General features: G+C 49.8%; 1 protein-coding gene across 4 annotated transcripts in view; it reads left to right on the top strand.

Moving 5' to 3' along the window:
* The window catches only part of PKNOX2 (PBX/knotted 1 homeobox 2), a 252099-nt gene that overhangs the window by 64312 nt on the left and 159866 nt on the right, over nt 1-27921 (top strand). For all 4 annotated transcript variants that reach the window (XM_045080383.1, XM_045080382.1, XM_045080380.1 and 1 more), the window contains one exon: nt 4568-4637. The gene's annotated coding sequence lies outside the window, so the exon portion shown is untranslated. The remainder of the gene's footprint in view (nt 1-4567; nt 4638-27921) is intronic.

Here is a 27921-nt window from a genome sequence, read left to right as displayed (position 1 = left end):
CCCAGCACTCCCTCTGGCTCCCACATCTTGACTCTTAACCAGGGTGAGATACTGAGCTCCTTAGAATGAGACTTAGCGCCCTCCCTGGCAGGTTAGTCTGGGCAGCCTCTGAGGTGTGTAGATGTCAGACAGAAGTTTGGTTTAAGGATTATCTGGTAGTCTAACCCTATCATTTTGCCTATGGGGAAACTGAGGCATGGAGGGATTTGAAGTTCCTTGTCCAAGATTGCACTTCAATGATGGAGTAAGGAGGGGCATGAACCCGTGTCTTGACACCTCTCTGTTAGGGGCGCTCTCTTCGTTAAACTCATTCTCACAAGCCCCAGGCTTCTCTCTTTCCACCCTCCCGACTTACCTAGGAGTGCCTCCTGGTGCCGCTCAGCTTTCCCGGAGCACGTGCTACCTCCTATGGGAAGCTTTGTCCTGCCCCTCTCTCTACATTGTTCCAGACAAACACGAGCTTTCAACAACTCCTCCCTCATTCATCATTTCACCAGTTTCCTCATATTAATAAACGTGAGTGGTCCATTTTATTTATAGTTTTTTTTTGTTTTCAGACCTGAGTTTCAGTTCTGGTTCCATGATGGCATGGCTGCTTGTGTGCAGGTTTTTGGCATGACGGCTTGCCTGCCAGGCCCCCCTGCTGGCTTTGGAAGGCCCTAACATACATGGCACACAGGTGGTTCCCCAGCCTGCGTCCACGGGTCAGCGCCAAGTTACGCAGACTTCTCCACGGGTGCATGGTCATGAGTGAAAAAAAAGGCCAGTGTGGAGAGGTTGCATGTTCACGTGTGTGTGTGTGTGTGTGTGTGTGTGTGTGTGTGTGTGTGTGAAAGAGAGAGGGAGAGGGAGAGAGAGAAGAGCAGGCAGACAAAGAGATAGAGACAGGAAGAGAGGGCGGAGAGGGAATGCTTCCCACACTGCTCTATTTATTCCGTTCAAAGAATGGTCCTTGTTACTCTTCTTCCTTTGGGGGGTTGAATTGCTACATGAAACGATGGTGAACGAAGACAGGAGTAAGGCTTTCTCAGTACATGATTTTGTAAACTCTATCAGTCTCCTGATGTTTTTTTAACATTTCAAAGATGGGCAAAGCCACGTCTGGGAAATCACACTGTGGGGCAGCTTCTTACCCAGTACAGTCTCCCTGCAGTGCTGGGGAGCTCACTACCTTCCTAGGAAGCCTACCCGTTTTTGCATGGTTCCCATTGCTAGACTTCTCCCTTACATTGAAATGAAGGTTGACTTCCTCTAACATTTAGCAATTAGACCTGATCCTACTGTCTAGAGTCACACAGCCCCTCTTTCATACAGTTGCTTCAAATATTTGGAGGGCCACCATGTGGGAGAAGGACAGGCAATCTTAAAGAGGGACAAACATAAGCAGGAGTCTTATTTCTTCTCTCATGTCTTCTACTGCACAGCCTCCTAGTAATGAAAATAACACCCAACAAAATAGCATTAAAGAGCTAGCGTTCAGGGAGTGGTGATTTTGTGTGAGCCACGGTTCTAAGTGCTTTGCAGCTTACAGAATCATTCAATCCTCACTCAAACCTTAGAGCTGGAACCCTTATTAGCCTGATTTTGCAGAGGGAAAACTGAGGCAGAGAGACGTTAAGCAACCTCTCCTTGGTCGTGCCACTAGTAAGTAGTGGAGTCGGGACAGAAAACTGGGCAGTCTGACTCCAGAGCTTGGACTTTTAGCTACTGGTCGGTCATCTTTGTTCACCTCTCCTCTTCTCTGTCAAAGTTATTAAGATATAATGCTGAACTGCGTCTTAAACCAATATGGATTGATAAGTCTGAAGTGAGGGGACTGTTTATCCCTCAGTTGGACACTGTGTGGCTATTAATACAACCTAAGATCACAGGTAACGTGTTTGCAGCAACACACTCTGGGCTCATCCCAAACTTATATTAAATTCTAATCACCTGAACCATTTCTTTCTTTCTTTCTTTCTTTCTTTTTCTTTTTTAAACCAGGTTACCCTATTCTGTGTTTCTGCAATTGATTTTTGAATATAAGAGTGGGATTTGGTGTATATATTCTTGTCAAACCTTTTTCTACAATTCTGTAAAAAATAAAAATGGATTTTCATGTGGACATGGGATATAGTAATTTGGTGGTTTAGAGTGATGATAGGATTGTGGGCTGTATTTCTTTATTTTCAGAATTATTTCTTTTATGGCTGTCATGATCTTATTGTGCAAAAACTGGTAGAGAAAAAAATGGACTTTTTCATTTTGGCCCATTCTTGCAGCTTGTTGAAAGCTTTATAACACTCTTGAATCCATCTCTCCAGGAGCGGCTGTCCTTCCCAGTTTCGCAGCATATGCAAAAGGCAAGTCTGCCATATCTTCTTCTAAGTTGCTGGCGGCTCAAGAGTCAATCCCAGAGAGCAGGGATAAAGTGCTACTGCGTGCAATTCAGTCTAGACACTTCTTACATTGAGTTCACGTATGCTCAGTAGCAGTGTGTCTGTTGTTTACAAGACTCTAAGTTGGAGCCCATGGCCGACCATTGCCAACCCATGTCTGGTTCTGAGCTGCTGGTTATGGATTCTGTTGGGAAGGAACAGGGTCTACCAATGAACATTTCAACAGACAATACTGAAAACCCAATACATCCTGGGCCCTCTGCTAGGTTCTGGGGCTTCACCGCTGCATGAGATGTGGTCCTGTCTTTAAGGAATTGCAGTCCAGGGTTCTGCACTTACCTCAGAGGAACTTCCTTGAACCATTAACCTCAGTCATGCAGATGTTAGTAGACAGCCCCAGAGGAAGGGCCTCAGCCTGGTGGACGTCATCATGAACAAAAGGGACATTTTCTTTCCATGAGCACATCACACTATACCACATGCCTGAATTATCTATCTGAAACTCCTCTTCTTCCAAGAAGTCTCTCTGTCTTAATTAAAAGGAAGATCTTTTTTTAAAAAGATTTTATTTATTTATTGGAGAAAGAGAATGAGAGTAAGCATGAGCAGGAGAGGGCCAGAAGGAGAAGCAGACTCCCCACTGAGCAGGGAACCCAATGTGGGGCTTGATCGTGGGACTTCAGGATTATGACCTGAGCTGAAGGCTGTTGCTTAACCAACTGAGCCACCTAGGCACCCTAAAAAGAAGATTCCAAAGGGTTGGGGCAGGTGAGGGGGCTCCTCTTCTCCGTGTCATTTCCTTGTTGAAAAACTAAATGGCTCTACCAGCTTCTGGCCCAAGCCTGACTTCTCAGAGTCCTGATGTTCTGGCCCCAACTGGCTTACTCAGTGTTGGTTCCTCCTTGGTCCCTCTCAGGCAGACCAGCATCTGCATTGCCTAGGGCATTCCATGCTGCCCCCTCCCCCTCATCCTTGCTTGGATTGCTCCCTTTCTTGGAATGCCCTCTTGCTCCCGTCTACCAGCCAAACCTTGCCTGTCTGGTCTCCAAAGCCCCACTCGTGTTCTCCCTCCTCCTGAATACTTCCTTGAGTGCCTCAGCTCTCGCCAACTTCCTTTCTCTGTGGAGAGAGTATTATAGTCCCTACCACACAGTTCAGCACTGCTGTGCATATGGTCTCATCTCTGATGCTGTTCTATGTAGGTCATCTTATTCCCCAGTGACAGCGTGGCAGCACTTCTATACCAGGACCCACCCTTGGGTGTTATTCCTGCTACACCCAGCCAGTGTAGACCATGGAGCAGACACATGATAAGCTTGTGCTGGGTTTTTCTTTTTCTTTTTTAAGATTTTATTTATTTGAGAGAGAGAGAGATCAAGAGAGAGCACAAGCAGGGTGAAGGACAGAGGGAGAAGCAGACTCCCTGCTGAGCAGGGAACCCGATGTGGACTCGATCCCAGGACTTCGGGATCATGACCTGAGCCAAAGGCAGACAGAGACTTAATTGAGCCACCCAGAGGTGCCCGTGCTGGGTTTTTCTTGTTGTTGTTATTACTTTCTTCCAGAAAGAGAATTAAAAGCAGTCACATTCTTTATCTTTCCAGTCTTACCCTCATTATGCTTCTCCAGGCGACTTCTTTCCCTTTTATCCCAGTTTGGACACCTCACCTTTCCTTGAACATTCTTTCCTCCATTGGGACCTTCCTTAATCCTGCGGTAAACAACAGTCTTGGCTTTGTGGTTTGCCAGTGTTGTGCAGCCTTCCCCGTATAGGTTGTAAGCTTTCATGGGGGCTGCACAGCTCTGTCCCCCTGCATGGGGTCCTCCATCAGACCGGAGGCATCAGTAAATGATTATTGCTTTGGTCAGCTCAGGGCTCTCAGCAGCCATGAGCCTGTTTTTCTCCGGGATTCCTATAGGGAAGGGGATGAAACTCACAGGAAATTGAGGCACCAAGCAGGTAAGGAGGGAGCGATCCTCTCTCTCCGTCCTGGTTAGCTGTCCTAACCAATAGTTGTCCTGCACCCGGAGTCCCTTCATCAGGAAATGTTCCCACTCGGCACTGTGGGAATAGAGTCCTGGCTTTGCTCCCACAGCAGACCCACTCTGAGGCTTCCCTCTGCCCCACCTCGGCTCTCACTTCCAGCAGAATCATACACATCTATAAAAACCTTTTCTTTCATTGGCAGGTGAAGTCCGGAGGAGGATTCTGAGGCTTCCTGTCCTCCATGCCGCTCACCAGAAAAGGAACTGTGAACTGTAAGTAACTGTGCTCGGTGTTTCCATGCTGACTCAATGAGGTTACAGGTTAAGGACCAGCCCTGAACCTGATCTTTAACAGCCATGCATTGTGCAAGAGCGATACCCAACAATGGGTCAGAACGTAAAATACGGTGGACTTCTAATTAGATTAGGTCTGAATGTGACAAAGAAGCCCTGTAATATGACATCCTACTTAATTAGACTTTAGTGATTGTGCATTAAGGTGGAGTTGATGTGTCATGTGTTTCATGAGTGTCGGAGAGGGAAGCTCTTGGGTTTGCAAGGCCAACCCAGCCACTGTCATCTGTGGGCTGAGCCGGGGAGGCAGTGAGCGGAGGAAGTGGGCTGGTTCAGAGCCCGCATTTGTTGTTACACCCTGGTTTATTTCCAGGGGGTTGTGGGGGAGGGGAAGGGAGACCCTGCTGGTGGCGTCCTTTACATCGGCACAGTTATGGCCCCACCGTCGGCGTTATGTGTCATTTTGGCCCCCACTCGGTGAAAGCCCACCCACCTGGAGGAACCCAGCCCAAGTCTGGGCTCCTCAACGAACCCTTCCTTGGTAACTCCAGCTAGAAGTGCTCTCTCTTCCTCTCCCCGAGCTTTGCCGCACTCACACGCCAAGTGCCCCTCTGGCCCGCACCTTCCCACATGCCCCCCAGTGAGGCTGTGAGCTCCTGGAGGACAGTCTGGGATTCCCATGTCTTTCTGTCCCCACGGCACCCTCCACCTGGTCTCTGCTCTGCAAATGTCCGCCGGAAGGTTGGGTTGCCCTGGGCTACGGAGCTTCCCACCCTGCTTCTGGGGCTCCCGGAGGCTGGGCTGCCGCCACGCCTCTGAGAGGACGTTGGCTTCCAACCAGTCCGGGGAATTATAAATGATTAACCGTTATCAGTGCACATCTTCACCTCTGTGTAAAAATAGATTGACTGTAATGAGTATTTGAATAAATCATAAGAATGGCCGCCATGCGATCGTCTAACATCCTGCCAATGGCTGCCCGGTGAGTGAGCAGGGCGCCGGCCCTCCCGCCTAATGGCCTGCGATTCAGTGCTGGTCGCCTCTGTGATTGACGGGCTGCGGCTCCCAGGGCACCTCCTCTGCAGCCCAGGATCTGGAGGGGTTGGAGCCCTGGGGGCCCTGGGGAGGTGGTGGGTGGGGAAGGGTGCCTCCCTCCGTCCTGATCCTGTTCCCGGAAAGCCTACCTAGGAGATGCGGCTGGGAGGCTGGGGGAGCCTCAGTGGAAAGGCCTTTGTGAGAATCATGTCTCCTGCTCGGGAGGTTAAAGGGACCTCATAAGTCAAGTCAAGTAGGAGAGAAGCAAGCTGAGCGTGAACCTTAATGAGAGTGGAGAGTGTGAGGGAATAGGTCTGCACATTCCCTCCCTGCCTCCGAGAGCACCCGTGCCTGGCTCTGGGCCACACACACCCAGGGCGAGCTCCCTCACAGGGACGCGCTCTTGGACCCACACTGAGGAGCAAGGACAAGCAGGCTTCTCTGGGCGCTGGGATTCTGAGGTGGCAAGAGTCAAATGCTCTTTCAAGGGAGTGTTTGCCAAGGCTGCCTCAGGCTTGAGCGTCCTGTGTTTTGGAGAGGGAGGAAGAGGAGAGGGGGCAGGCTCAGGGGGCCTGGGACCAGATGAGGAAGGCATAGCCTGAAGTCTCGGAGTGAACACCAGGGAAGGCTGGACTTGAGAAGGAAACCAAAAACATTCAATTTAATCCCAGAGGTGTTCCAGTCACTTCCGCTGTGTAACAAGCCACCCCAAAACTCAGCATCTTCACAACGTTTATTATGCGCATGTTCTGTGAATCAGGAATTCAAACAGGGCACTTTAGGGACGCCCTGTCCCTGTTCCCTTGGGACTGAGACCTCAGGTGAGGCAAGTGAAAACCTGGGTGCTGGAATCATCTGAAGGCTCATTCACTTATAACTTGGGGGGCTGGTACGAGCTGTTGGCTGAGATCTTAGCTGAGGCTGCCAGGCAGGCCCATGTGACCACTCCCTATGGCTCAGGTTTCTTTGAAAAATGGTGGCTGGACACCAAGGGGGAGCACCCCACCCAAAAGCGAACAAGAGCCAGGTGGGAGCCGTATTGCCAAGGTCAAGTAGCATCTTTTCCACCATGTTCTCTTGACTGGGGCAGTTACAAAGGCCTACCTCCCAAGCTGGGGGAGGTTTGTGTCAAAGATCAGTAATTAAGAGGCAACTGGGGCTGTGTTGGGGACTGGGGAAGTCTGGGCAGCCCTTCCTATCTGACCCCACGTCCTCTCCTCTCCTTCCTGCCCTTCGGCCACATGCTAGAACCTGCAACATTAAGGGACCAGGCCCCCTTTCCTTTGTCATTTTCCTGACCCGGATGCACCTGAATTTGGAAGAGAATCTGAGTGCCTGAATGCCTTGTGACTTAAGAGGATAGAAACAAAACTCAAGCAACGAAAGAGTGGAGACAGAACCAATTCGTGTTCCTAAGGGGCTGTGACCGGGGAATGGCTAACGCTGGAAAGGGAGGGAGCAGGGAGGAGAAGGGTAAATGGGCTTGGTTGATAAAAAGGTGTGGGGGGTTGGAAACTTGGGCCCGGAAATGAATGTTTAATTTGAACACATGAAGCAACAGATGAAAACATAAAGCTCATTTGTATTTTCAAGGCTCCAACTTGGTGGGGGAGGGGGGTAGTTAGGGTTTGAAATCCAAGAGCAAGAGTTTGGGTTCCGACTTAGCACCTTCGTGATCCGGGCCCATCTGCTCGGTCTGCAGATCGCTCACGTCCGGAATACACATGGGACCGTACACCTTTCCCAGGACCGCTGTGGGGACCGCCGGGAAGGTAGCCTGTGAGAGCACTGTAGCCATTCTTGGCACACAATAGCTCCTCCAAATGGTTCAGTCATTCCTCCACCCAAGAAATAAATAAGAAGCGGAGTTGGAAAAGATTGTTTCTCTCCTTTACTCCTGACAAGGGATGGTCAAGAATCTTTCCTTTAACTGTACCCTCCATAAAAGTTCACTCATAAACTATTGATATTTTAATAATACACATTAGCATCTTGCCCTTTGACAAATGAATATTGAATGAACAATAAAGAGGCAAAAGAGTAACCAGGTGCAGGGCTGGCAGAGGGGGAGCTGGGATCTTGCCTTGTTGTCCCAGAGAATGCCCCTTTCCAGGCACCATGTGACTCACCTCTCTCTCCCCAGTGACCGCTAGGAAACAGCTTTTAAAAAGCGCTCAGACTCCAGCCCAGCCCAGTCTGAGCAGGATTTCTCCTACTGTTTCTTACCCTTGGCCAGAAGGGACTTGGGAGAAGAGAGGAAAAGTCACAGAAGAGCTATGAAAGGCATGGATGTTTTGCCCCATGTGCAAAACACCTTAGATCTCCCCTTTTCCTCTGCTAAGGGTGCAGACTTCTTCCTGATAACATGTCCTCCCGCTGCATGAAATGAAGGCCTGTGCCCACCAGAAACCAGTCAAATGAGCTTAAGATGTGTAGCTGGGGTGCAGGAGTGGGAGAGCAACTGGCCCCAGGGGGGGTCCCAAGCAGACCAGGTCTGGCCACTCGCTGCTGACGAAATCCACAGGCAGAGACAGGAGCGGTGGGGAAACAAGAAAGGGATTTATTTCAGTGAGGCCCGCAGCGGGCTCACGTCACAAAGACTGTCTCCAAAGTGCTGAAAATATATCCAGGTTTATATAAGGAAAATGTAGGACAAAGGTCGGTGGGTACATGCAGGTGGGCAGCGAGGGTCAGGTCGATCATTGTTGTGGGGGCAGTCACGTGGGGTCTTGCTGGTGTCAGGACAGTTGTGACTGCTTGACGGGGTAGTCTCGGTGCCCGTCGTGGGATGCTTTGCCCACTGGATCGTTTGTCTGAGTGAAGAGATAAGCTGGAAAGAAGAACTTAATTAGAAGGTACGGGCTGAGCTTGACACAGAGGTAGTCATCTTTCAGAAATAACTCAGACTCGTTCCACCTGCCTCTCATCCTGTCTCCTCCAGGGCTTGATGGACACCTGTGGTTGGGGTCGGGAGGTGTGTTGAGGTTTATAAGACAGAATTTCCTGCCTCTTGCAGTTCCTGCTCCCAGCCCAGCTTCCACAGCCTCCAGTTTCTTGTGGTCTCCATCTGGGCGGGGAGTCCTTGAGTGTGCATAGAACAGTGACAGGGGCTCTTCGTTGGTCCGGCTTAATTGGTGTGATTTAATGGCGTTTCTGGCGGATTCAGATTTATACGGCTTTCTGAGCTGCAAATCTGCTTTCTAAATGTAGAATTTTTGTGGAGTGGTAAAAAATAATGGCTGTTCTGTGATTCCTGCCTCCCGAGCTAGGAGATTGCAATTTACATTATGCAAATAGACATTATGCAATCAAGGCACTTTAGCAGGAATCTGGCGGCAGCCCGGCCGCTGATGAGATGCCGAGGTCTGCAGCCCCAACTGGAGGGGCTCTGCAAGAGCGGAGATGAAGTGGGGAGCGGGTGGGGCCGGTGGGGAGGACGCAGAATCTGTTCCTCTGGCCCAAGGAGGCAAAGTGGAGCCTACCCAGAGATGAATGCATCCGGGGAGCTGCCAAAGCGACTCTCTCAATTAATGGCTTTGTTTAATCATACCCCCTGTCCAGAGGAGTATTGTCTTACGGATAATTTCGTTTGCCTAACGAGATTTTGCTAATTAAATCTCCTTTCAGTTGGTGTGACTATGCCTGCAGGAGAGGGGGCTATTTGAAGTCGGCTCCATAAACCTTTCTGGAGAGGAGCTGAGAAGGAGGGAAAGAAGGGAGGGGGAGAAGAGAAAGGAGGGGAGGGAGAACCTGGCCCGCTGTGAGCGGGACTGGAGAAGGTTTGAGGGTTTGAGAACTACAAGGTGGTGGCCACCACCCATCTTGCCTTTCTGTCCTGTTTACTAGAAATGCAGGCTTATAAATCTTTGTCTGGCCCAAGGGATTTAGGCCACCATTTTTACTTCCTCTGTGGCTCCTGTGACCTCCACCATTATCCCTTCTCAAGTTCTTCCCGGATCCCCAGGACATTGTAAAGGATTTCCAAGCATGGCTCCCAGTAGTTGTGGCTGCGGGTAGTGGTGGGTGACGGCCATGGGGGAGCCCTCTCCCACTTTTGCTCTTAGCCAGCCAGTCTGGCTCTTCAGAAAGGAAAGATTGCTCCCAGATTGGCCATTTCTCCAGGGATAATTGCCTGAATCAAAGAGGAAAATACCTCGTCAAATTCATTTATCATCAGAGTTAGCCAAGGAGAGCCTCCTATATACGGAGGAGCCTAACACTGTGCCTGACTGGTGGGAACCTAATTCATGCCATTGCATCTGACCGGCCCCACCTGTGCTCCATCACCATGGTGGGGCTTTCCTGTCTACAATCTCCTTGGCCTGACTGATCACAGGCTTCCTGTGTCTACTTTTCCACTTTCATTTCCTACCCCCCTCTTTGCTGTTTCCTCCTCCCTGTTACTGATAGACACTAAGACACAAGGGTACTTTCCTACTCCTGATACCCCCAATATGCCTAGTTGCTCGATTGCCTCCAGATACTCTGTATAACTTCATACCCTAGAGACTTTGCAAGTGCTATGTGCTCTGTCTGGAATCTTCCTGACCTGGTAACCCTGTTCCTCTTGTAATACCCAGCTCACGTATCTCCTCTATGACTACCTCCTCCCAGAGGTTCCCTGCCTTTTGTGAAACACTGCTGTGTCCTCCTTGTCATCCCAGGAACTCAAGCACAGTTATTTGTCTATCCAAGTTAAGGACGAAATCTTATTCTTCTCCTAATCCTAGTACCTAGAACCAGGCCTGGCCATCATAGGCACCCTGTAAGGTTGGTCGAATGAAAAAAAGAATGAATGAAGGGGACCTGAGTGGCTCAGTGGGTTAAAGCCTCTGCCTTTGGCTCAGGTCATGATCTCAGGGTCCTGGGATTGAGCCTCTCTGCTCTCTGCTCATCAGAGTCTCTGCTCAGCAGGGAGCCTGCTTCCCCCTCTTTCTGTCTCTGCTTGCCTACTTGTGATCTCTCTCTGTCAATAAATAAATAAAATCTTAAAAAAAAAAAAAAAGAATGAATGAAGCTAGGAGAAGAGGGTGGTGTGATGGAGAGGCATTCTCTGGGAAGCCCTTAAAGCCCCAGGCTGGGTGATGGTAGTGGGAAGTCAGGAGACTGATTTCTGTTGAGTCTCTGCAGAGTTAGCTCCCTGTCCATTTCCTTTACTTCCTGGCTGGGAAGGTATTACCTCTGTGGGCTAGGTCATGCACTTCATGTGTCAGCATCTCCCATCACCCATTCTGACATAAGTTCTGTGAGGTGGGTACTGTTTTTGTAGAGGGACCTGAGACTCATTTGTCCTCATCAGAAAGCAAAGCAGGGTTTAGCTGTAATTGGGCCCACTGGCAGGGCCCCAACAGGATCTACCTCTAGCTAGGCAAAAGCTCCTGTGCTTCCCAGTGTCCCTCCCCATCCCATCCATCCATCCACCATCCTTTCATCCATCCACCATCCATCCAACCATCCATCACCCATCCATCCATCCATCCATCATCCATCCACCTGTCCATTCATCCATGCATCCATGCATCCATCCACCATCCATCCGTCCATCCATCCATCTATCCATGCGTCCATCCATGCATCCACCCACGATCCATGTATCCATCCATGTATCCATCCATCCATCCATCCATCCATCCATGCATCCATCTACCACCCATCTATCCACCCACACCCATCCATCCATCCATCTATCCATGCACCCATCTGCCCATCCATCCATCCATCCATCCACCTACCTATCCATCCATCCAGCATCCATCCATCCATCCATTCACTCATCTATCCATCACCCAGCCAGCCAGCCTAGAAGTGTATCACGCCTTTGCTGCATGACAACAGGGCTCACACAGTGCTGGAATGCTTATACATGCTATAGGATGGGGCAAAACTCAGCCCCATAGTGTGCCTCCAGCTGCTGGGTCTGAACTGTTGCCCAGCTAGTGGTGGAGATGTCAGGTGTGGAGGAGTCTGCATTCCATGCTAGAGAGCATAGGGAAGCCCAGAAGATATGGCTCCTTTATATTCATGTATGTCATCACATGGGTGTGTTATGTGTGTGAACGCAGTCAGCAGGGTGTGTGTGTATGAGTGAGGCAGTTTTGTAAAGAGTGACTTTGTGTTTTTCTTGGTTCCTGGGTTTTAGTGCTCTGCTTTTGCCTTGCTGTTTCCCTGTCAGTCCGGGTATATCTGTCAGTATGCTGTCTCTGCACTAGGCTTTTACTCATCTTAATATCCCCACCATGCTGTCCATGCTCTGAGTCTGAAGTGTTTCTTGGTACATAATAGGTGTTCAACCAGTGCTCCATGATTCACTGAATGGCTGAATAACTGAATGATTGAACGAGTGAACAAGCATGCACTTTGGTGTCACATAGACCTGAGTTTGGACCCTAGTTCTGTTATTTACGTAGCTGAGAACTTGGGATTAATTTTCTCATCCAGAAAGCCAGAATACTGAAACTACCTATTCTATCTTTCTCGAAGGGCTGTTGATAGAGGATTATAAGAGATATGTGAAAGTGGTTTATAAACTATGAAGCACTATACAAGTATAAGAGGTTATTATTATAATGGTTATTACACTTGAAGTGATCATTGTGTTTGAAAATTAGGGATTCTGTTTTCAGGAATATAAAATCATCCTGGCCTGATTTGAACTCTGAGACTTACAGAACAATCATTATAGGAACTGATGTAGATTGCCCAACTATGAGAACTATCAGGGGTGGGGGCAGGGGCTGGTGAAAATGGCCCATCTTCCCTTGTGCCACCGTCCCCCAAGTGGACCCACGTGGGAAGTCTCTCCTGAGTCTGCAATTGCCTAGACTTCTGTGCCTCGTTATCTTTGCAAAGGTTGTTCCCTCTGCCAGGAATCCTTCTCCCCTTTTCTCCACTTTCTTTTGACCCTCTCCTGCCAAGCTGCCACACTGTCCCTGGGCTCCCAGGTTACCAAGTACGCCTCCCTGAGGGCATTTATGGCAGCGCACCTGCGCCTGTGCGCGTCTGCCACGCCACCCTGCTCTCAGCCCACCCCCCCCAACCCAGGCCACAGCACTCTCCTTCAGGGCCAAGGAGCCTCATTCTTCTCTGCAGGCTCGGAGCTAAGGGGGTGAACAGATGGGTGGTGCAAAATGAAGGGAACGATTGGAGATTGGTAGATGTACAGGGTTTGAGCTTTCGAAGTCCCCTAATCTGTAGGGGAAGGCGAGGAAGAAGCTTCAGAGAAATGAGCACTGCCTTGCAAATAAACCACAATTTCTGAGAGGTATTTTCCACCCACCCTCATGCCCAAAAGATCAAATAGGCTGATCTTCCATGGGGTTTCTGGGCCTGGGGACCTCAGTCCTCTACAGGTGGGTGACTGGTCATAAGCCAGGTGGGCAGTGAGGCCTTTGGTTGGCACTGAGTCCTTAGGACAGGGAGGCACCTGCCTGTTGCTGACCCCTACAGGTGAGTGGTTACCCACATGGGGAGGCAGGTGCTGCCTACCGCCCCGCTCAGCCCTTCCAGATTCTTTCTCTTGGTGGAGTCAGCCCCAGCTGGTGGAAAATCTGTTGGAAGCCCTCCTAGGAACCGGCTCCTTTGCCTCTCCCTGTGTTTGGAGGCATCTTGTCTCCACCCTGCTCTGGGCTTCTCCCCCACACCCTCCCACTCCCAGCCGCGCTCCTGGAGCCCCAGGCAGCCGAAGCAAAGTGCCAGGGGGCTGGGAGGTTTTTCATTACCGAATGCACTGAACCTATTTGTGAGTGTTTTGCAAAGTGTTTAATCCAAGGTGTTCCCTCAATTAAATTAGTGCAAACATCTGTGTCCCACATCCACGTCCATTTGCATTCTGTGCCATTTATTACAGTGGGAAATTGGAATGCACCTTAGGAATACTTAGGACCGAATTAGGCTAGGTTGGGGTGGGCATCGCCGGGGGGCTGGGGGGACTTGTCTGAGGGTGCCTGTGAGGTTGGTCCACCAGGTGGATCCTTTTCCAGCCTTGGGACGTGAGGAGGAGCCCCGTTCTTGTGCAGGAGACTGCACGGAGAGAAGCTTTGGGGACGTGGGACCACCGGTCTTGTGGGGGAGGTTGAGTGAGTTTAATTAATGCCCCTGATCCCCACCTGGGCCCAAGTACCTGCAGAGGCAGGAGGAGTTCCCTGCTGTTGTTTTATAACTTTAGACCCAATTTAAAAAAAAAGTGTATCACATTCAAGTGACCCACCTGGGTCTCTCCCTGGGGGACAGGGTGAGCTTTCCTGCTAGAAGGGGGGTTTTTTCATCATGAAACTGCTCAGCCTTGGTGACTGGCTGAGTGTGGGTGGCAGCTCTCTTCCTCACCATGTGATTCTCATGACTGTCAAGTACTTCGGGAGTCCTGCTGTCTTAAGAATGTTGGGGGCACTTAAGAAGAATAGTTTCTGCTGTGTGATAGGCACTGCCCTCGGTGTTTCTCATGCATTATCCATTGTAACCCTGCCACCAACCCTCTGAGACAAGTCCTCTCAGAAGAGAACAAATCAGGGAGCCGGGCATAATCAGAGAGGTGAAGCAACACACCATTGTTCCCCAGCTAGAAAAGGGAGCAGCGAACGCGCGGCCACCAGAGCCCAGAAGACTGTGCTTTCTGCTGCCCACAGAGCTCTCTCAGTAGAGGCAGCTGGGAGTGGCTCTGAATCAGGGACCTGGCCACCTTCCCAAATCTGGTGGCCAGCATGTCCTGGCCAGGCTGTACAGAGGCCCTGGTGGTAGCCTGCCTACTCCCAGTTTCTAGCCCTTTATTATAGGATGGCCTCCCCTGTGGTCCCCAGGGCCTATGACGAGCCTGCAGGTGACCTACCTGAGGGAAGGGACTCCTGGCTGTTATGGAATGGGGCAGGGAGGAAATATGGAAATCTTGGAAGTGAGAAAGAGGCCAATGGGATGTTCAAGGACCCTAGAGATCAGTGAGTTCCTCAGTACTGAATGGGGAAACTGAGGCTCAAAAAGAGTTAACACTCGCCTAAGGCCACTGAAGGTTTTGTGGTAGAGGCGGCAATGGATGGAACCCGGGCTCCCAGCTCCTGAGAGGGAAACTGTGTCGGGGCCTGGGCGGTCCCTGGAACTTCAGAGGGCAGGTGCTGGCTTTCTGGATGCAAAACGTAAGTCAAGGCTGAAGCAAGGACCCAGGGTGAGAAGGGGATGGGAGGCTGCTGTGGATGGGTCTACTAAGGGTCCGTCTGAACTGTCCTTAACAGAGAACCTTCCAGGTCCTAGAGGGCCGCTAGCCATCTTCAGCCTGGGTCCTGGGGTGGTTTCGCACCAACTTCTAGGGTTTCACCTAGGGGCATCCAGGGGCCAGCAGAACTTGGGGAGGCAAGACCTAGGCAAGGACCTAAGGCTGCAAACGACCACCCGGTGTCTGGCTCTGTCTTCCCTTTGCTGTGTCCATTCTGTGATCTGGGAAACATCTGGAAGAATAGCATCCAACAGATTCGAGCTCCCACTTCCTCCGCCAAACATGTTTTACTTAGCCTTAGTTTGCCTATCTGTTACAGAGTAATAAAAACCCCATCTTACAGGGTCATTGGGAAAACTAAAGGAACATAGGCATGCGTGACCCTGCTTTGGGGCTTAGGACATTACTGCTAGATTTCCTTTCTTTTCCATGGCTCCTGTCTGCTTTCCTTCTGAGACCCTGTGCCTGCTCCTGGATATAAAGGGGTGGGGTGGGGGGCGGGGGGGGGGCTCTCTCAGGATGTTGATAGGCAGCCCCCACCCCAGCTCTTCCTCCTCCCTCTTCTCTTTTCTTCCCTCCCTCTCTCATCAAAAGACTTTAATAAATGCATCTCAGCATGTGGCCCTGCCTGGGGCTTTATGAGAATGAATTGCTTATCCCAGCCTTTACTTCCTAGAGATGACAATTTACCATCTACATACATTTATTAAGCACCGACTGTGTGTGGTAGCCAGCTCTAGGTCTGTTTAAGAGTGACTCCCAAGGCTTCTTGTCTCCCCCAGAGCCCCAAGGGTTCCTGCTTTCTGCTTCTACATGTGAGGTTCTCCTCGCCTCGAACGCTCTCCATCCCCCTCATTTACGTGGTTAGAAGTCAGTGTCTTGGTGATGAGATAGGACTGCATCCTGGCTAGGACTTATCCTTGAGCTCCTGGTGCACCCTGGGCCCCTTTTTGTGATTCTTTACCACACTGTATCCTAGTTATGTCTTTCCTAGAGGTGCCTCACTCTCCAGGGTTTAAGAGTCCAGAAGGTGGCATCCTAGACTGAGCACGGGCCCTAGGAGTCACCTGTTCTGGCTCGCCTGTAGGCCAGCTCAAGTTCTGTTCATCGCTAACGGAAGAGAATGCCTGTTATGAGACCAGCTTTCTCTCCCATTATCCTTTGGTTTTTTGGACAGACCAGTGGCATGTCCAATGGGAGGCTGGCCTGGCAGCAGGCCTCACTCTCTAGTTTCCAGGGTGTTCAGTCCGAGAGCAAGCCCCTGTTGCTTGTATTTGCATTTCTGGTAAGCATTCTCTGTCTCCCACCTGGCCTCAGGATGTATCTCCAGATGGAACGGAGGATCGGCGAAACAGAATGACCTCCTTAATTTACTGCCCTGTGACATTGTCATATTTCCTTTTCCTGAAGAGTTTTTCTTCTCTCTCTCTGCATGGCCAACCCTGCCCATAATCCCTAGTCCCGTGCCACCTCCTGCCCAAGTCTTAGATCCCTTGGGGGAAGGCAGTTTCTCCCTCCCAGAGCACCTGGCCTGAACCTCCTGACACTGACCAGCGTCCGCCTGCTCCTCAAGCAGATTCGCATCTGTCCTTTTCCACGAACCTGAGTCGGTACAAGGTTCTGCCCTGTAGCCTTCACTCTACCTGGCATGGCACCTGGCACATTCTGAATTTATAATAAGTGTTTGCCAAATGAATGAATGAGTAGGACTCCTCCTAGTTTCTCTCAGAGGGAGGTGTCTGGGTTCTTCTCCCATCCTCTGCTTTGGCTTTTGTATCCCAGTGTTCTAATGGCCCGGAGGCATATTTGTCACCAGTTACTGGAAAATGGTTGCTATGACCAGCAAGAGAAAAGCAGGTATTAAATTCTGCTTGGTATACTGAGCATACTGGAATTACTACTACTACTACTACTACTTCTTCTTCTTCTTCTTTTTTTTAAGAAAAAGAAAGAATGCGTGCATGTATGTACAAGCTGGCGGGGAGCAGTGGTGGTGAGGGGGAGGGCCAGAGGGAGAGAGGGAATCTTAAGCAGGCTCCATACCCAGTGTGGAGAGTGACATGCAGTTCGATCTCACAACTCTGGGATCCTGAGATCATGACCTGAGCAGAAATTAAGAATTAGGTGCTTAACAGACTAAGCCACCCTGGCACCTATGCAATTACTTCTATATGGGCAGGCCTGTCTGGTCCCAGGACACTGGTACTCTACACATAATGTCTCCAAAACAAAGTAAACAAGATAGGTCATTGGAATAGGAAAAAAAAATTTCAACTTTATTTATTGTTTTTTTTTTATCTCATCCTGTTTAGATTCCCATTTCTGAGTATGTTCTATAGACATATCATATATTGGTAAGGTAGTAGATCTAAGCCACACACACACATATGTTGTATATACATATTACATTATATATATGCACACACATACATATTATATATAACATATATATAACATATAATATATATGTTAGAACATATATGTGATATAATATATGTATGTGATATTATATATATATTTATATAAAGGTTATATATACATATCGAAGGTGTACAAAAAATTTTTACTGATACACTTGCAAACTCATTTGAGGATCATGTCCCTAGGCCACTGCCCCACTGTCCAGGAGGTGGGACTACTTCATATTTGCTAGTGTCTCTGGACAAATGGCCCACCCCTAGTGTGGCTTCACATCATGCCTAAAGCTTTACAACCTGAATTTCACTAGATGATGAATTCCTTAGGGAGAGTCACTTGGGGATCCTGTTCCCCTGTGACTCTCCAAGGGCCTGGCACATTGCTGGTACATTAAAGGTCTCAGTAAATTAAGTGTGGTTTGAATTATTTTATTTGAATTGATTGAGACTATCTGAGAATCTTCCAAAATTTGAAAATTTGACTTCATTTCAATCCTCAGTCAGTTTATTTGACATATTTTCTAGAAACCCATTATGCTACAAAATAGTAAGTATGTGCCCACTGTGTCCCGGGTCCTAAGCTAAGTACTGGGTGACAAATCTGAAGTCCCTAAACTCAAGTTACTTACATTGCTTTTTTTCAGAAACAACCAAACAAGAAATCATAATGTAAATCAGCACTCCCCTGCTCACTGGGGTTATTTTGAAACAAGTCCCAGGCCTCATACCATCTCCTCTGTAAATGCTCTTAACAGTACTCATGGCTCTTAAGGGGGAGACAGAAACAGAACTATCAACACACTTGTGTTACAGGTGCTGTGCTGGACCCAACAGGCAGGGCCAAGGCCCAGCAAGTAGGATGTGGCCTATGCCCCCGGGGTAGGGGTGGGCATGGGAATAGAGCAGCCTCAGTAATGACTTTCACGTAAATGATGCTTCAGCTGCCTCCCTAAGCCTAACTTCTAGGCTCCTGTGGTGAAATTTCAGGCCCAAAGAGGGGCCTATCAGATAAGGAGAGGAAGACACATCTATAGAGGGAGACAGCCTTCACTGGAGACTGGTAGGCCCCCTATGGATCTTAAGAGTTTGCCTCCCTGGAGACAAGATGAGAGAAGCAAGGCCCAGGAAGCCGGGGCCTCTTGCCATGGTGGCAGAACTAGCGACCGGCAGCCACTGAGTCAGGGCTTGGGTTGTGTTTCCCCCCTCGACCTCCCTGGGCCTCCTCTCCATACACAGAGGACCCCGGCCGCACCAGGCCCGGCCTGTCTCTTCCACGCACCCAGGTTTCCATGTCCAGGAACCACACACCCTGAGCCCCCCAACAGCTCTGGGCTCTGGGCATCCCTCCGCCCTCCAGCAGCTCCGGGAGGGGGCCAGCAGCCTGCGGCCCGGAATCATCTTCGGCGGCATGTGACTTCTTCTTTCTTCCTGTACAAGTTGAGCACTTGCCACCCTGCTGTCTGTTTTTCCTTGCTAAGGTTCAGTTCTAATTATGTTGATTTTCTTCATCCCACCCCCTCCTGGAAGCTTATTAGGTTGAATATTTTTATTTATTATCATTTCGCCCAACTCCTGCCAGCATTTCCAATTACTCTCCCCGCTTCCTTGTAATTGTCTTTCTGTAATGGCTCTGAAACAATTGCGCTAAATGAGGTGTCTCCTGGAAGATGAGAGTCTCACTTCATTAAAGGCTAATGTATTCTCAGCTCCAGCTCTGTGGGGCTAGCTTGGAAGGAAGACATTTAAACAGCTTCTTTTATTTTATAGGGAGCAACTTTTCAGCGACGAAGATGTCTGTGGGGTATATGTGTATGTGTGTGCGTCGCCTGATTTTAATTTAAGGAAAGTTTATGAAATAGTGTAAGTCTCGGTGTTGGCGAAACTCTCTGTTCTTAGGTAGCCGAGATGCCCGCAGAGAGGGTGCGGGGTTCGGGAGCAGGACGGAAAGGGGCAGTTTCTTCGGATATCCTTCCTGCCTTCCTGCCAGGCCCCTCCCTTCTTCTCTTGCTCCCCTCCTGCTGGATCAGCCCCCAACCTCTTCCTGCCTCCAACCCGTGTCTCTGCCTCCCGCATCATGTGCTCAGCTTACACAGTGGAGATGACCTCCTGTTCCAGGATTTTTTTCAGCCTATGTGTACTAAGTCATTCATTTATTCATTCATTCATCCAATCTGTTGTGTGTTCATTTATTTGTTCATTTGTTGTCCATTCAACAAATGTTTATTGCCCACCATGTTCAGGGGTTATTCAGGAAGGGGATGTGCCCTTTTGGAGCTCAGGGCACAGTGAGAGAATAGAGACAGATGACAGGTAAGCAGGCATTTCTAGTCCACTATGTTAAGGGCTGTCGTCAGGCAAGGGCGGACCAGTCTGAGAGCTCCCAGGAGGGCACATAATAAAATCTTGCCGGGCTGAAGAAGGTTCCTTGAGAAAGGGGCTGTCTGGGTTGATACCTGAAGAATGAGGGTGAGCCAAGAAAACAAGGGAGAGGCTGGCAGTGCTCAAAGCTGAGGGAACAGCAGTAGCTAGGGAAGGTTTGGTAGGAGGGGAGAAACGCAAGATGTCCCATCTGACAGGAGCATGGTGTGGGACAGAGGCTGTGGTGGGAGCTGGGACTGGACGCCATGGAGCATCTTGAGGGCCAGGCTTCCAAGGGAGGGGTGGCACACAGAAGAGTTTGAAGCAGGAGATTGATTTGGCCAGATCTGTGTCTTGGAAAGATGGCTCCTGCTTCAGGGTGTGGAACGGATTGGAGGGAGGCAGGGGGAGGAGGAGGCAAGGAGAACTTTCAGGAAGGTGTTGCAAGATGCGATGATGCCCTGCCTGAAGGAAGTAGCTGTGCAGAAAGAGAACGCGCTGTACATTTGTGAGGTGTCACAGGTGGAGATCTGACAGGCTTGAAATGGCGGGTGGTGGGTGGTAAGGGACAGGCTGCATCTGTCCCTTACCCATGAGATCCCATTTTCTGGCTTGGGCATTTGGTTAAGAGTGTGTGGTGCGGGATGAAAACCGGGACAAGACTGTACTCCATGAGAAGTCTGTGTAATTCCCTGGGATGTGGGACTGCCAGGCCCAAATCCCAGTGAATGCCGGGTAGCTCAGTGAGCACTACGGACCCCCTGCCCACTCCTGTGCCTTCACCAGCTGGGTCTGGGGGTTGCATGTGGGGGTCAGCTGACTCCCTTAAGGGGTCCTACACAGCTGCATCCATAAAGCTCTTTAATGCACCTGTATTCGTGAAGCTTTGAGCTAAGTGGGTCATCCATTGGCTCTGACTTTTGTCCCAGGCAACAGAACCTATATGTGGCCTTTGAGGGTTGCCAAGCAAGCTCCCATGATAAAAGCCTGCCTTTTCCAAAATGTTTTTCATTTCCTCATCACGAAGGAGTAGGAAGGCCCTTCCTGATATGTTTGGGTTGGAAGTGAAGAACAATCTTATAATATGTGGAGACTCAAATATATCCAGAAGTGTTTTTATGCCTCTGAGGCATTTTTTCTTTTTTAGGTCCCTGGAAGCTTGCCAGCAACAGTAGTGGTAATAGTAACAAAAGCAGGAATAATGATTCTTCCATTTATCAAGGCCCTAACTACGTACGGGTACATAGTATCTCATTTAGTTCTTGTAACAACCCTGTGGTAGCTATTATTGTTGGCTCTAAAGAGGAGGGAATGGAGGCCGAAAAGATGTGATGACAGCAGGCTACCAGAACTCCCCAGCCTCTAGTTCCCCTCTCAGAGTCAAAGAAGAAGGGAGTCTGGCCAGACCAGAGCCAGTCTGGGGGGTAGCCGAGTGCCAGGAGAAGTAGTTTAGTTCAGTCCCTCCAAATGCTATTTTCCCTACTGCTTTTCACACCTCCTGTTATGTATTACTTTTGCAGTTTATAGATCCTACTCCTTCATTCATTCCTTCATTCACACCTGCGTGTCCTTCAAAGCCCCATGCAAATGCCACTGACTCCTGGGCAGAGCCAGAACTTCCTTCCTCCTGGATCCCAGAATACATACATTTCTCAATCATAGCTGCTTCTGTAAATTTTTCTTCGCGCGTCTGCCACCTCAGCTCTACATTGCTTTTTCCCTAGGAAGGGATCGAGGCTTAGTCCTATTTATATTCATGGGGCCTGGCCCACAGTAGGTTTTCTATGAATAAGTAGCTGCTATTAGGAATGCCAGGATGCTTAGGAGGGAGCCTGGGGCCCGAGGAAAGGTGATCCCCTGTCCCCTGTCCATTACAGATGGAACGAGGTGCCCAGAGGTGTTCCAGATAGGGCTTGACGCCTCAGGGCGACCCCTGGTAATAAGGGGGTAGCTATCAGGAACGAAAATCTCTCTCTGCACTCTGGGAAAATGTGGGGCTTGAGGTAAGTGTTCCTCCAGGGCGGGAGGACCGAAGGAAGCGGGCATTTAGCTGGATGTTTATTCTGATGAGGTGCTTATGTAACACCAGGCTTCCTGGTGCTCCCGGGACTGAAGAGAGCACACCCCAAGGAGACAGGCAAACAGAGGCAGCAACCACTTGGCTATTAGACAACTGAAGTGAAGAGGTGGCCGCATCTGACATCTGCAAAAATTTAGCACCAGGGCAATTGCCAAGCCGCTTTTTACAAAGAATAAAATGTGTCTTTAAATATTCAAGTGCGAGAAGTCACCGACAGTTTTCCATCTCCCCAGATCTCGCTCCGATTATCTTTCCTCCAAGGCAGTGATGGAGTGCTGCGTAGCAGCTCTCTCCTGGGCTGAAACATTGGGGCTCGGGTCTGAGGGCAGCGAGGGAAGAAAAGGGAGAAAGCCATGGGTCTTGGTCACAACACAACTGTGTGACTTTGTGCAAGTGGCTTCCCCTGCTGAGCCTCAGTCTCGGCATCTGTGAGAGGAAGAGACCCGTCAGCTCTGCCTTGTCTAACTTGCCGGCCCACCTGAGTCTCTGTGCCCTGCGGCCACATGGGATCATGATCCCTTTGTGATATAACCTCTCTTCCAAGTTGGGGGACACAGAATCCTCTGCCTACCCTAGTCTGCTCTCTCTCCCTCCAGCTCAAGAGCTGCATGGAGTGTCCCTGCCTCACTTTCACTGAGGACACAGATCTAGGTGAATTCCAAGTCTAAGGCCCCTGGGGCTTTTGGAAACAATAGACAGGTCTCCTGAGCCCCAGGGAAATGAGAAACTGACCTGCCTACAGCGTAACAATGGGCAATTTAGCATCCTAGAAGGGAGTGAGACAGAACATTGCTTTGTTTGCTTCATAAATGTGTATTGAGGACCTTCCATGTGCCAAGCGTTGTGCTGGATGTTTAGGCTCTAACTGTGAATACGGGACCCTGGTCTTTTTAGGATTTACAGTTCCAGCAGGTATGCTAGACCAGTGCCCCTCTTCTTCAGTTTATAGATGACTGAGAAAATAAGGCAGGGAGAGGAAGTAGCCGTCCCAGGGTCATATAGTCAGTTAGTGAAATTGGCAGCATCAAAACCCACGTTGTGACAATGAAAATGAGCTAATCCACGCTGAGGCCACAGAGCCATGCCTGGTTCCTGCCCCGTGAGCACTGAACATGTGTTTCCGTTATGTTTCTGGACTCTAGGACCATTTCCCTTTGTCCCGCAACCCCTCATGGGCCAAGCTCCAGCCACACTCATATCTTGAGGCCAGGCATTTTAGGGGACATGGGGCCACCCCCAAGGTGAGATTGAGAGAAGGAGGCTAAAGATGGTCCTGGGCATTTTAGTCTTTCATTCGCCCCATGCCCATTATGGACAGCTTGCCACATGCCTGGAGGTTTGGCCACTTTGCGGAATACTGACACACCCTCTACCCTGAAGGAAGTTATATTTTAGTGGGAAAGAGGGGTGGGCAATGACCCCTACATAAACCAGATATTTTCAGAATGAGATGAGGGTTGTGGAAGTCGGGCGCAGGGTGGTAGACTACAGAATAACCAGGATGATGGGTTAGGGGCTGAGGAAGGTGGAGGCGGGACCTGGGGGTTAGGTTTTTTCACTTCTGGAAACCGCCCTGCTGAGGGAGGCAAGGTTTTGGTGAGTCTCTGCACTGCTCGAACATACCAGAGTCTATAAAGCTCAGCATCCCCAGTAAATGTACCAGTATCGAGACTGCCTCTGCCTGCCCACCCCCAGCCCACAGCGGTGAGTAATGCATCCAGTCTAGGTCTCGGTGGCCTCCCTCCATTACAACTTGAAATCCACAACCTGTGAAATGGAAGAACTTAGCCTACCCAGGAACTGATTTCCAGAATGATAAGAGTGAAGCCTCCAGTCCTTGGGAACCACAGAAAATAGTTCATTCCAGGGCAATGAGGAATTCCACCACTGAGGAATGCAGCATCCCCATCTCCTGTACAGGGAAAAGCTACACACACTTCCTTCTCCCCAGGCTCTTAGCCAGTTTGGGCACCTATTCGCCTTGATTATTTTGTCTAGGGATCAAAGACTTCCTCTGGACTTATGCGACCCTGCGTCCAGTCACCAGGGGAGCCCTTGAGTGGGTGGCATGAAGACTGGCACCCTAGGACCCTGTCACCCAGCGACTGGGATCCCCCAGGCCACCTCATGGTTAGGGATCAACTGGACACAGTCTTGCTACACTTCAGGACTCAACAAAGTCAGGAGCCTTCCTAGGAGCCTATTCAAGGCCAAACTCCAAGGAAACCTAGACAGAGACTTCATGGACCACGGTTTTTGTTTCTTACACCTGGGACCACAAAAGGTCATCTTGCCCATCTCCTTGTCTCTAGGCAGAGCTGACAGATCAAACAGATGAAACCTCCCCTATTTCCAGGAATCATCATTCACAAAGAGGAAAGGGGGACGACTCCAAAGAGGAAGAAAATACATTAGGGGCTGTGGTGCCATGTCTTGGGCAAGTTCAGGAAAAAGGAAGCCAGACCTTAGAGTTTTAGGGTGTTGTGGGAGTCCCCCAAATCCATCTCTACAGATGTCCATCAGAAGCATCCTTTAAAGAGACATATGACTCAGATTGAAGAGTCCTCCTTTCTCTGGGTCTCTTCCACCACTGCCCTGAACACTAGTGGGTCACCTCAGGGACAAACCCAGGAACAACAAAGACATTCTCAACTGGAGGGCACTTACTGTGTGTGTGTGTGTGTGTGTGTGTGTGTGTGTGTGTGTGTGTGTGTGTTTGGGGAAGGGGAGAGGCCAGATTCCATCCAGCAAGTACCCTGGTGCTCGCCAAGCCAGTCCTGCGGCTGATGGACCCTAGGCTCCCCGAGGAGGCCGACCCACTTAGCTCTGAATATTGGTTGTCAGCCAAGCCTCCCCTTCCAGCATCTTGATCCTCGTGCCCCAATCCTCAGAGCTCCCTTTTGGTCCACCAATCCCCTGATTTGGTAGCCCTCTAGAGATGCGTTCTTCCCAGGTGGTTGGCCACTTCCTGGTTTCTCAGCAGATAAACCCCGCTGCTCTTCTCCGGCTCAGCTGCTGGAGTGGTTGCAAATTTCTTAGTAATGATCTTCCTTCAGGAGCAGGGGAGACAGAGGAGCTGCCGCTGCTGCTGCCAACATCAAAGCTTTCCATGTGGCTTTGGTAGAATGTTAAGAATTGCGAGATAATTAAGTTGCATTTCTGTGCATTGTTTACTGTTGCTCTCAACCAATCACTATTCCATAGGGGCTAATCTGTGTAGGGTTTTTTTTTCCTTTGCAGTGCCTGTTTGTACCACATTCTTCATTATGCTTCAGTTACAATTTTAATTTTACTATTATTAAATCTTCCCCAAAGCTGTATTATTCTGCGCCTCTGAGCTGGAATTCCTGATTTGGGGACTGTTTGCATCTGGGCCTGTTCACAAATGATTGTTCTTGTTTACAAAAGAACATACATTAAAACTCAGCACTGAAGGAATCCTGGCTCCCTTCCCACCTCCCCTGCCCTGGCTCACCTGGTTGTGGGAGGTAGGGGAGAGGGGAGACAGGGAGCAGAAGGGATCTGGCAGTTCCTGAGATTTTGCTGCTGAAAGAGCATCTTCATGTCCTCTGGTAGCCAAAGGAGTGGATAGGAAGCTGAGAGCATTTGGACCCGGCAGTGAGCTGTTGACTTCCTTTTCATACTAACAGTAAAGGGCTGGTATTTATTGTAGTCAAACAGCACGGTTGGATGGTTAGAAGCACGGGTACTGGAATCAGATCTGATTTAGAAACCCCACTTCTTCACTTACTAGGCATATGACATGGGGAGTTCAAGTAACATCATTTGGCCTCAGTTTTCTTGCTTTAAAAAGGAGGAGGGCGATGATATTGTCCCAAAGGTAAGGGTAAACATGGGTAAATGTTTTAGAATGAGGCCCTCCAGATGGTAAGGACTTAGTCAAGCGTAGGTGAAGTTATGCTCCCATCATAATGATGATTCCGTCATTCTACCTCCTGTCCATTTTGCTCCCTCCATCGCCCATCTGAAGCTTGCTTGCTCACTTGGCTTTGCCTAGGCCTGCCTCTGGACTCTGTCACTCCTAAGCCAGTGGAGTGGGTTAGGAAGCACTTTCCGTATGTTCCCAGTGACTTGGGGAGTGGTAGGAATCTGTCACCTGCCCTGCCAAGAAGGAAAGAGTGTCAGACGCCCCGGGGCCTGAGCTTGAGGGCAGCGTGAGACCCTGCCCCAGAGGAAGGTAGGCAGCCTTAGGGTTTGGAGAGCTCAGAGCCAGCCACCCCTTCCCACTGCTGAGCTGGGTGGCTGGGCCTGGCACAGCTCTCCCGTCCGCACCCGCCCCGGTGTCCCTGCGGTCTCAACTTCCTCCTGGAGGTGCTGGGGCTTCTCTCCTCCTTTGTCACCCCATTCCCCCATGCCGCCACGCACACACTAAAACCATAACTTTTTTCCCCGTTCCCATTATCTCTAACCCATATACTCCAGGAAGTTTAATTTGTTCTCGGTAGTAATCACCATTAACTAGAAATTGTCTTTCTCTGTGTAAACACGTCATTAGTGAAGCTGGTTTTCTGCAGGGTCCAGATTTCATTTTTATTAAAATGAAACACTTTCAGGCGCCTCACTGTGTCCAAGGAGAGAGAGTATAATTTTAACCCATTGGGTTGGCCACAGATAATTGGGCTGGCATTTGATTGGACGATTAGGGAAATATCTCCTTTGCATGCAGTATAATTTGCATTTTTTTCCCACTTATATGAAGCTAAGTCATGCTTTCGTACACAGGCAGTTTTAATGAGCATTATAAATCCTAATGAATATATTTTCATGTTCATTTTATTGGCTTGTTTTTATTACTAGAGGTCTGAAAAACAGGGCCAGTGAGGGAGCCGCTAAAGAAATGGCAAGGAGAGGAGCCCCGTGGCAGGCTTGCCTCTCCTTTCTGCCTCCCCAGGCTGCCAGGGCATGGAGGGCTCTCGCCGGGGCGGGAGAGGGGCAAGAGGGGTCACTCCGACCCTCTTTAACCCAAAGCAGAAGTTGCTTGGGACCCCAGGAGACACAGAGAATGTGTCCCCCCCCCACCTTCCCCACCCCGGGGGCAGCCAGCAGAGCTCCCGCTCCAGCCCGGCCTCCATTCTGGGACATGAGAACTGTCAGAACCCTGAACCCTGCTTCGTCATGGTCTGGAACGGAAGGGGCAGTGAAGTACTTCTGCACAGGGTCTGGCACGTTCTGGGAACTCCATGCAGTTGGATCAAAGAGAATCAGCTTGAATTCTGATTCACGAGGAATTACCATCATCAGAGCACTGGTTTTCAAACATGGCCCTAAAAGGCAGTTAAAGAGTGCAGAAATCACAGCTTTCTCCTGGAGGATTCAGAAGGCACATCAGTATCTTTGGCCTCCGAACATCATTACAAATATCAGCGGTTTTGGACTTCTGCTTCTCTCCCTATTCATTCGTGGGTCCATTCATTGAATAAATATGGCAGGGTGGTGGTGGGGGTGCTCTTCTGTGTCCTAGGCCCTGAGCCAGGACACATTCAAAGTGGTCCCTAAAACCTCCACCAGCTCCAACATTTTAAAAATTCCTGTAATAAATGACCCATAAAGTAACTTTTTTGTTCCAGCTTGTGGCTCTGGTTCTGAATCACTGTCTGTAACCAGGAGTTTGATCCCTTTCCATCGGGCACCCTGAGACCCTCTGTTATGCCCAGGCCCTCATGCCCCAGTGCGTCAGCGCTCACAGGCCTCTGCACAGACCAGGCCTTTTGTCCTTGTTTCTACACACTGGGCCTGGCCCTGTGGATTCCCGTGCTTGACCCTTTGCTTTTGGTTCCAGCTGAAGGGCATCCTTGGCATCTCCCCCGCCCAGGCCCCTGGGGAGGGCCCACCTTCCCTTGCTTCAGAGGACAGAGAAGTTCTTGGCCATGGACCCTGCTGCAGGGGGCCTGGTTGGAGGCCTGTCTGTTCTCCTGTGCCGTGTGCCCACTGACCTCCTTCTGCTCCTTACGGTACAACCTGCTCTCTGCTGACGGTTCCCACTCACTCCTCATCCCCGGCCCCTTTAATTTTTGTTTTGGTTTTGGTTTGTTGTGTTGTAGTGGTAGTGGTGGTGGTTGTGGTTGTTTTCCTTTCTTTCTTTCTTTTTTAAGATTTTATTTATTTATTTGACAGACAGAGATCACAAGTAGGCAGAGAGGCAGGCAGAGAGAG

Source organism: Mustela putorius, unplaced genomic scaffold (assembly GCF_011764305.1).
Source record: "Mustela putorius furo isolate JIRA1106 unplaced genomic scaffold, ASM1176430v1.1 tig00000460_pilon_pilon_pilon, whole genome shotgun sequence".
Taxonomy (NCBI): Eukaryota; Metazoa; Chordata; class Mammalia; order Carnivora; family Mustelidae; genus Mustela; species Mustela putorius.
The sequence above is the reverse complement of the archived record's forward strand: the minus strand, read 5'-3'. Positions and strand labels throughout refer to the sequence as shown.